Source organism: Dioscorea cayenensis, chromosome 5 (assembly GCF_009730915.1).
Source record: "Dioscorea cayenensis subsp. rotundata cultivar TDr96_F1 chromosome 5, TDr96_F1_v2_PseudoChromosome.rev07_lg8_w22 25.fasta, whole genome shotgun sequence".
Classification (NCBI taxonomy): Eukaryota; Viridiplantae; Streptophyta; class Magnoliopsida; order Dioscoreales; family Dioscoreaceae; genus Dioscorea; species Dioscorea cayenensis.
The window spans coordinates 27,111,021-27,122,117 of record NC_052475.1 but is presented as its reverse complement, the minus strand read 5'-3'; the positions used below and the strand labels follow the sequence as shown (position 1 = coordinate 27,122,117).

At 34.3% G+C, this 11,097-nt stretch overlaps 1 long non-coding RNA gene across 1 annotated transcript; it reads right to left on the bottom strand.

Annotated features, from left to right (window-relative positions):
- Positions 1–3,111: 3,111 nt before the first annotated feature.
- Positions 3,112–6,076, bottom strand: LOC120262168. Its single transcript, XR_005536714.1, has 3 exons — positions 6,025–6,076; positions 3,279–3,775; positions 3,112–3,204 (listed from the first exon to the last, which is right to left on the bottom strand). It is a non-coding gene; the product is annotated as an uncharacterized LOC120262168 (long non-coding RNA).
- Between the last annotated feature and the right edge of the window lie 5,021 nt (positions 6,077–11,097).

Genomic DNA, 11,097 nt, shown 5'->3' with positions numbered 1-11,097 from the left:
ATATTCCATTTTTCCTTCCTTTTTTATATGCGCACATAAACTTTGTCACACCCCGAACCCAGCTCGCCGGACCCGGTGCGTAGACAAATGGCCGCAAACCCATAGGGTTTGAATCCCATAGGCCTGCAAGGCCTCTGAACCTGGTTCAGGACAAACCAGACTACAACAAACCAACCGAGGTACAAAATTACAGACTCTACAAAGTACACAATACCATAATACAGAAGTCCAAAATACAAAATACAAGAATACAGGGATAGATAATGACAAGAATTCAAATTTTACAATAGGACAAGCAACATCCACAGACAGTCTTTGAATATCTTCACCGGTCTACCACTCTTGATCTGAAAAGGATTTAAAATAAATCCATGAGCTCACTAGCCCAGTAAGTAATCCCGAAAGTGATTTAAAACAATAGGATTTATAAATCTTGATTTCAGAAATTGAGAATAATTCAAAGTAAGTTTAAACATAGTTTAAACAAATACAAAATAAATGAGTCAATAGAGGTATAGTTCTCAAGTAATACCACTATTTAAGAATACTGTAATCAAGAGAATACTAGATTCAAAGCTATAAATCAGAAAATATAGAAAATTTTCTAAATATGAGCATAAGTTTCCAAACCATAGTTAGACTAAATCAGAAATTACAAAAATGGCTTTTCAAGTATACCGGAATTTCAAAATAGCACAAGTCTCCGAAATCACAATTTAAGGGCCTGTTTGGATACAAAATAAAAAAATATGGCATAATTTTATTATGTGGGAAGTGCAACTGATTATTATAGAAATTATGGCAGATTTTATTCCTACAGAATAGGTGTTTGGGTAACAAAATAAAAAAAATATTACAAAAATTATTACATATTTTTTTCTTCCAAAATGAGTGTTTGTTTTGCAAACTAAATAATTATTACATAATAAATATTACCGTTGGGAATTCAAATTTGAAAATAGCAGTTTGAATATAGTCGTTGTAAATATAGCCATTATAATTATAGCCGTTATCATTTTCCCCTATTTATACACATGATTCCTTTGCATTATACACATACTGTTCTTCTTCTTAAGTTGAAAAATTCATAGTTCTAACCATTGTTTCACCATGGATTCCTTAAATCTTTGGAGGAAAAAAAATGAAGAAGATGACCTATTAATGCTTAGCTATTGGTCAAGAGAATGTCCAGCAACTTCCACAAATGTAGAACATCACACATCCATTCTTACAGTTGCTGCTTATGTACAAGAAATTCTTGAAGGTCATGAGGAACGTTGTAAAAGAGAATTTCGTATGGAGCCTCATATATTTCAAGCACTGGTTGATCGTTTAAGAGAAAAATCGCTCCTTTGCAACTCAAAACGGACAACAGTCGAGGAGCAATTAGCAATGTTTATGTACACTCTTGCTCATAATGCTAGTAACCGTGATGTGCAAGAGTGATTTCAGCATTCTGCAAAAACGGTTAGTCGATATTTTAGTAAAGTACTTAAAGCTGTTAATCGACTTGCTCGTGAATACATAGAACCTTCAACGACAATAACATCACCAGTTATTCAGAATACCCGAAAATTTTTCCAATATTTTAAGGTAGGCAAAGCTATATATTATGAATTTTATTGTGATTTTTTTTTCGTTGTAAATGTTTATACGTTTGTTTATTTTTTAGGATTGTGTTGGTGCTATTGATGGAACACATATTCCTATCACGATTTCTTTGGATAAACAAGATCCTTATAGAAACAGGAAGCAAACACTATCTGAGAATGTTATGGTCGCATGTGATTTTTGATCTTCGTTTTGTATATGTACGTAGCGGGTGGGAAGGATCGCGCTCGATGCTAGGATTCTCAATGTTCTATTGAACAAGGTTTTGAAGTCCCAATGGGTAAATATTATCTTGTAGATGCAGGATATGCTAATACCCCAAATTTTATTGCTCCATATAGAGGTGTCCGTTACCATTTGCGGGGAGCAAGGTCGAGCGCAATCTAGACCGACTCAATTATAAAGAACTATTTAATTTCACGTACATGCTCATTAAGGAATCATGTTGAACGCATCATCGGTATTTTGAAGATGAGATTTCCGATACTTAAAGTAGCAACTTTTCATCCAATCGACTCTCAAACTGATATAGTAGTTGCTGCTTGTATGTTGCATAACTTCATCCATATACATAGCAGATGCAGGATGTTGTTGAAGATTTTTGATAGTGAAGCTCGAAGAAACTATTGTTCCTAATGGAGATGAGTACATACATGCGAAGATGTTGACACCATGAACTCGAGAGAAATGCGGTGCTCATAAAAGAGATGAAATAGCAATCAAATGTGGAATGATTATTGTAGCTATCACCGAGGTGAGACAATAGGTTTTGCGGTAATCATAAAATTGTTTCTTAGACATTGTATCGCCGAGCTCTTTTGAATGAATGAAATTAATGGCAAAGAATCTGAAAGTTTTGATCTTGAAAAGGATATTTAACAATCATACAAAAAATTATATTCAACAAGTTCATGAAAAAGTATATTCAACAGGTACATAATGAAAAAGATTCCCATAATAAGTACAAACAAGAAAAGGATATTTAACAATTTCAAAATTACAAGTTCATAATCAAAACAAGTTCATGATCATCTCTTAGTCAATTTTGGTAAACATCATTTTGAGCCATGGCACTCTATGATCTTCTTGAAGACATAGAAAGAGTTCATGATAACTTTTATCTTTGATGAAAATTTGAGTAGCTTTGAACATTTCCTCTTCTGTGAAAATGCCACTCATTTGGTTGAACACCTTCATGCAATCTTCTATTGTGTGCTTTTCCACTACTTGAGTGCCCTTGAGAACTTCGAGATATTCTTTGTTCTCGCATTCTCGAAATGCAATGTACTTGTCCATATTGAATGATGACTCTTGAGGCCTTTTGCCTTTTCTCTCCCTTTTTTCTTCTCTGCCCATCTTGATCTCTTATTCCCCGAAGAATTTCATTGCTTGAATTTTGAGTTTGAGGATTCCGTGGTTGAGAACTAGGAGGTTCCACTTTCATGATATCACCATCCTCAGTCTCGTGTATAGGTGATGGGTGTCTTGAATCATTTGGAGTAAAAACACTTGGACTTGGGGTGTGCACTGGTGATTGAGAAATATCTTCATAATCTTCTATACCACGAGATCGTTTGCCTTCAGCATATCTCCCTATATTTTAAATATATAATACTTTAGTACCATTAAACCTAATAAGAGTAACATATTAGAAAATATATGCTTACCCTCATAAACCTCCTGCAAAGCTGTAAACTATGGAAACGGTCTACTATGCCACTTCCTTGCATCCTTATTCCTCTGTTTGATTTTTCCAAATTAGATGGTTGTAATTAATGAAATCATTCATTATTTATGTACATACCTCTAGTAGTGGTGCCCAAACATCATCAGGAGCCGATACAATGTGTCTTTCATAATCCCATCCAAAGCCACTTAATTCAGAAAACCCTTTTAGAAGCTTGTAGGTTTTTTTCAATTCTTGTTCTAATGCTTTGATTTGGCTTGTGGTGATGCTTAGATTAGAAAACTTGGTTATCATGTCACGTACCATCTTGTTCCATGCTTCTTTGGTCCATCCATTTTGTGAACGGTATGCAGGAGTATTATACTCACCCAATAACTTTACTAGGTGAGCCTTGTGAATTTCATTCCACTTTGCCCTACTTTCATGTCTTCCTTCACTTGCCACACCTTCACCAGCCATAAGATAGTATTTGATAGGCTGTATATGTTTATCAATGAAAACGTTAGCAACTTGATCATTTGTTAAGGAAAATTACAAAAAAACATTAAATTACTGTAGCCTTTTTGCATGAAAATTAATGAAACAAGTCACATGTTGACACCTTACAATTGTGAATCACTTTCCATTCAATAATAAACCAATATTTCACACGTTTGTCAATGCATCCTTGTTGATTTTCTTAGGAAAATAATAAACAAAGCAAAGAGTATCTACTTCCTTTTGCTTTTGATATTATATTTGGGAGGCTAGCAATAATTCACTAATTTTAGCCATTTTTGTTAAAAAAAAGTACAGCAATTTAACAGAAAAAGGAAAATTAATTCTGAAATTAATGGCAAAATTCTCTTGTTTTTCAATATACCTGAAGTCTATAAACAAATGCAATATCTAACATTTCTTACACCAGCTGCATATCTTGATTCATGCAATATACATCCATTCAAGATATATATATATATATATATCAATCCTTATTGCAATGCAAATTGAGAAATAAAAGCTTCCACTCCAGAAACAAGAAGTCAATTGGAAATGTAGCTCTGTAACCTTCTCTCTTTCACATCAATTAACAATCACGAAAACGTACCAACCCTATCATGCATTCTGCTCATAAGTCTAACAAGCTAAAATATGTATGGATGTTCAATATTGGAAATTACGGAAGTAACATTCAACAACAACCGTGTCATCCTAAATAGCCAACATTCTGCTAGTAAGTGTGTGGCTACAATATGCATAACCATTCAAACAGATGGAAATTGCAACAGTAATCAGCTACCAATTTTTATCATCCTCAACACCTAGCATTCTGCTCATAGGTTTTACAGAATATCATATGCATAGCCATTCAAATAGAAATTGGAATTGTGAACATAATATTCAACAACCAACTTAGTCATCCTGAAAACCCAGCATTCCTCTCATAGATTTTTCAAACTATAATAGGCATAGTCATTCAAATAGAGATGGAAATTGTGAAAGTATTATTAAACTACCAACCTTATCACCCTAAAAACCCAGAATTCCATAGCCATGCCAACTTTGCCCTCCTAAATAAACTAGTATTCCATTCATAAGTGTTACAAACTATATTACGACGAAACAGAGATGGAAATTTCAGCCGAAGTATCCAACCACCAACTTTACCATTGCAAATAACCAGCATTCTGCTCACATATGTTACAAACTATAATATGTAAAACCATATAAAACAAAGATGGAAAATTAAGAAAGTAACATTCAACCTCATCATCCTAAAAAGGCAGCATTCCACTAATAGCTATTACAAACTACAATGTTATAACTGTTCAATAAAAGAGAAAATTAAGAACGTACTATTTAAATACCAACTTTACCATTGTAAATAACCAGCATCCTGCTCACAAGCATTACCAACTATAATCTCAATAGCCACTCAAAAAGAGATGAAAATTAAAAAGTACTATTCAACTACCAACCTTATCGTTCTAAACAACCATCATTCTTCTCATTAAGTGTTACAAACTATAATATGTACAACCATACCAACAGAAAAGGAAATTGAGAAATCAATACTCCACTACCAACTTTATCATCCTAACTAACCAGCATTCTGCTCATAAGTATTACACACTATGATATATATAACAATTCAAACAAAGTCAGAAATTACAAATACTTAAGCTGAATTTCCTGTTACAAACTGCAAGAGTTCTAAGGCCAATCCAATTGACATGCTGTTCACACTCTTTATTAGTCACTGATTTGAAGTGTATTACTCATAATCTTTTGAAATGCTAAAACATATTATACCTAACCCATGTAGATCATAAATTCAGCAATCAGCAGAATAGTTGATTTTGATAACAAGCAGTTCATGAACAAGATAACATAAATTACTGAAATTGATTCCTTCTGTTTCCTGTATTTTTACAAAAAAAAAAAAGCATCCATATTTCTTACAATATTTACAACCAACAATTTATAAATGGCTTGAGAAGTACAAGGCCATCTTCTCTATATCAACAATTTCAAATTTTTAAAATTATCCAGAGTAGGAAACTCTCAAGAACAAAAGAAACAAGGAAAGCAAAAACTATACAAAGATTGAGATCTATAAAGGCTTAGGAAATTCTGAAGAACAAAAGAAACAAGGAAATTCAAGGAATTAAAAAAAAATAGATCAACACAATCAGTCAACATATTTAATGGGAAATTGGTGAGTTTGATCCAAGGAAAAACCAAACCTTGAAAAGAGAGGGGAAACTGCGAAGATGGCCGGAGGAGGAGGGGTTGCTGCTCTGGCGTTGGGTTGCTGCTCCGACGGAGGAGAAGGAGGGGCTGCTGCTCCGGTGGAGATGGCGGGGCTGGAACTCCGGCGTCGAGTTGCTGCTTTGGCGGAGGAGGAGGCAGGATCTTGGCAGAGAAAGTGGAAGATGACCGAGGAGAAGACGACGCCGATGGAGAGGTGGTGGAGAGGCAGACGATGGACAGAGCGCCGGTGCCGAGAGATGCGACGCAGGCGATCATTGAAGAAGAGAAAGACAGCGAGAGAGAGGGAGATTTCAGAGAAACACAAACACAGCTTCTCACGAGTTTTGGAATAAAAAAATATTCTAGTCTGACTGGAATATTTTTTTATGCCATATTTCCCACTTTATGCCATAATTCTGTAGTGTAAAATAGTTACCCAAACACCTATTATGCCATAATTCTGTCAAAATATTATATTATGCCATATTGTACGGATTATGGCATAATATTGGGTTATCCAAACAGGCCCTAATAAAATACAGAGTATAATATTCTAATAAAAGAATATTTCCAAGTAAGTCGTTCACCAAAAATTGAAAACCAGAAATGCGACTCTGAAATTTGTACAAAAACCAATAGCACCAAATAGTATTATCAAAACCACATGATAAAGCATAGATAACAAAATCCAGAGTATGTCTCCAAATTCACTGTAAGTGCCAAAGATCATTTGTTTATCCTCGGTGACAGACCCGAGCCAAAATAACAGAAATCATTTATTTATCCTCTGTGACCCGAGACTAAATACCAGGTGGCCGTTGATTATTTCACCGAACGGACACGGTGCGAAACTGTAGTCTCATTTTCCCAAAACTACTTGTCGACAAGGTCAGGGTTTAACCCCCCACTGACAGGGTTGCGTATCGCTCATTTGGAGACTAAAATATTCAAATACAAAAAATATTCACAAAGAACAAGTTCAGAAATTTCTAAAATTCCTCAAGTTCATATATATATTCAAAAATACAGATAAATATCGAAATCTCACTTTAGGGAAAAAAACTCGATAACCATAAATTGAATATAAACATTTAAGCACATGAAATATTTAAAATTATTTCAAACACCAGCTCCTTCAAAACTAAATTAAATGATTATATAAATAAATAAATATTGGAATTAACTAAGTCAATCCCAAAGATAGTAGAGTCATCAACCCACGTTTGCAAACAAACGAATTTTATAAATGTTGAAGTAATCATTTGAATGTAATTGCACACTTAGTATAAATAATAAATTAATAGCCAAGTTAAAATGAATACCGATCATTTAATTAACATTACACCAATGTAGATTTACCAAGTCAACAACTAAATAAAAATAATTAACTAAAGAAAATACCTCAAAATACAAATTCCAAATAAATGATTTCAATATTACTAAAAATAACATATATTCAAAATAAACTAACAAAATACTAGATTATTATTTTACTGAATAAAGTAATTTCTCAAATATTGAAAATACGGAGTTATTGGTAGATTACTTACCTCGAAAATACTCTACTCCATGACACAATGCGACGACCCAAAGTCACTTCTCAAATGGTCCTATAACCCAAGGATTGTCAACTATTACAACTCAAAAAAAATCATGAACCAATCAAAACATAAATGAACAACATAAACTAGGGTTGTTGGTCATCATCAAGACAACTACCTAAGATCGTCCAAGGACTGCAAGGTCACTTCCAAATGGAAACAAAAAAAACATATTCTAAGGTTGCAGAAATTAAAAGGTAAGTATGTTTTGCTATGCATGCACTAGTTGGCCCTTAAGCATTCTTGAAAGAAGACATGGAGACATGCAAGTCAACCAAAATTACATGCATAAAGTCACACCACATGAGAGCATGCATCTCAAAGCTTGGGTTTCCCAAGATTGGATTATCTAAAGAGTTCAAAAACACTACAAAGGCTGCAGGTTTTCACTAAATTCACAGGTTAACATGCCTTTATCTTCGACAATAATCATTAACCTTCTCCAATATGGAATTGAATCCATAAAAGCAACCACAAAATAAAGATATACAAACTCAACAACAACAATAATGCCATAAAGGAATCTCATAGTTGGCATTGCCACTAGTCCATAAAACCTTGAACTTTATACTAGGAGAAATACTTTCTTGTAAATAAGCATATCAAAATGGTTGCAGGTTATACAAATGCTTAAAAAAAATAATGGTTTTAAGTAAACATTAGATGCTCACCAACAAGGCATTATGCAGCCATAACCTCATGTTTTTATCATCATAATTCCATCACATCTCTCTAAACCTCCAGCAATGGACACCAGAGAAGCAAGAGTAGAAACCCACCATATTCTAGATTTAATGAAATCAAGCTTCTTCCAACATTCATGTGTCCAAAACCCAACCATTCTCTCTATCAAGTTTCCATGCCAGAGCATCGCCAGATTTTCAAACCCAGAATTACCTCTCTCTCTCTCTCTCTCTCTCTCTCTCTAAGTGAGAAAACTCTTGAAGAAGGATGCTAATCTCTTGCCGAAGTTTAACTTCTAGTGATAGTAATACTCATGTAGAAAAGCATCTCACTTAGATCACTAATGGATTTTCATCTTAAGAGCAAGAAGGTCTTATACTTACATCAAGACATGAACTCTCTCGTCTCCCTCTCCTCAAGACATGAACTCTCTCTTCTCCCTCTCCTAAAGGATTGCACTCTCTTCTTACTAAAGAGCTCTAACATGCATAACTTTCTCAGTGGGTAGAAGAAAGGATGACTATAGCTGGGTTCCAAAACCATTATTGCAACAAAAGCTTAAAACAAAGCTTCATGAATTCACGATTTACACAATTGGGAAACTACAAATTTTCGTTGAATCCAGGCTTTGGGCTTGGTTCCATACAAATGGTGACAAACAAGACTGGGGCCCACAAACTTAGTCTTCACTGATCAATTACAACATCAGAGATAAGTAAAGTTAATTCAAATATTATGACGCTCCTATGATTATTTTACTAAAACTTGAGTTCATTAATTCTATCAAAAAGAACCAATTAATTTGTTTCCCTTATTGATCCACACATCCATACATCATGCTCAACCAACTAATAATAATAATAATAATAATAATATGCTTAAATTGGGTTCTTGATTCATATTGATTGAGACAACAAAGAGATCAACTGGACATTCACTTAGCACTAATGCAAAAAAAAGGTTCTCTTGACTTTCTTTGAAATTGTATTGCCTTCAAAGACCCTCTAATCCAATGCATTGATTATTAACATTTTTTAAGCATTTCATCATTAGCCATAGACTTAGACCACTTGAAGTAGGAGGAACAACTCAAATCAATTTTGAATGCCTGTCACTACTGTCTACAACGTCATCACTAACGTTAGATATAAACCAAAAGTATTATTTGATACTGATTTAACCAAAAGCTTTAAATTGATAGCATAAAAAACAAGAGACTTACATATTCAAATTCATATTTTTTCCATAAATAAAAAAGAAATATCAAAGTAAACCTGTGTGAAACACTACCTACATTTCTATTGGTGAAAATTAAACAACAGTTTAATACTCAATGTAGCTTGTAAGGTTTGCTAATTACTAAAATTCACATGGAAATTAACCACGCTAAAATCTTTGATATGTAAAGGGTTGTTTCATCAAATATATCCAATGCGTCTCACATCATCAATAAAATGTGTTAGATCTGGCGACTTGAATTGGCATTATGTGAAGTCAAGGGAGATGACATGGTGAAATGAGATAACGTGGAAATGGTGGCGAAGTGACGGAGTGACAAAGATAATGATATGGCAAGTGCATGGTGACATGACGCATGAAGATCTGAGAAATTCCTCTCATTGGTTCACATGAAGAATAACAATTTGGAAAGATCATCAAGGTAAAATGGTCTCTCTTGAAAAACTAGTTTTTATCTTAGGTATGATTTCATCTATTCTTAGTAAGATCCGAGATGATAAATCATATTTTTGGTATAATCCTTTTATGAGAGATCTATTTCTAAAGAGAGGAATAAATTGATTGGAAAGTTTAAAAAATTATAATGAAAATTGCATGGAACTTAAGTTGGTATGAAGGCTAATAATAGGCAGAGCTATTCAAGGATACAAGTCACATATGGTGAGATTTAATTGAAGATTTGAAGACCCAAACTAGGATAATTGAAGATCATGCTTGGAAGATATTGAAGACTAAACTTGGATGAGAGGAGATCAAGTTTAGTAACAATATATTGATGGATCAGTTGAAGATCATAATTGAAGACCAAATTCAGACCAAGTTTGGGAAGAAGATTGGGAGAACTTTGGTGGTCATCTTTGGTGATATGGTTGTTCGCGCCTTGGTGGATGCGACCCTCGGGAGAGGGGCTTGTTGAAATGATATGAGGAAGGAAGTCGTTGTAGGCAGGAGGAGCTCGGGATGACTCAACTACTATGAAGCGAATTGAAGGAACTGGGAAGGTTAAAGTTGTCGCAAGTTCGGCTGCAACTGGGCTAGAACTCAGTTAGGTTCAATAAGGTGGGCAGTGTTGCAAGTCCATTGCAACTGGATGTTGCAACATCTATCTTTGGAAGGTGTCCAAGTTAGGAAGCCACGGAGAAGTCTAAAAGAGGAAGATCCATTGAGACGTAGGTGCATCTATATAAGACACCCTACTTGAAAATTTAGGATTAGCCAATTGTGAGAGACCTCAAGGTGTCTGGGTTGAGGAGGTGGGTATCGGAAAATCTTGAGAGGGTTTTCTTTGTCATTGTGTGAGTGAGAGTGTGTGTTTGTACTCTTCATTCCTAACCTCTTTTAATGGATTGTTTCTTTGAGCTTTACCCCCAAATGTAGACAAGGTTGTGCTGAATTAGGTAACTAACTTGTGTGTATTCCTACTCTTGTATGATTGATTGTGTGTGTTTTACCTTCTTGTGAGATTGAGCGTTTATTTTACACACACCTAACCCTCTGGAACTAACAAAATGCATAATAATAATAATAATTATAATAATAATT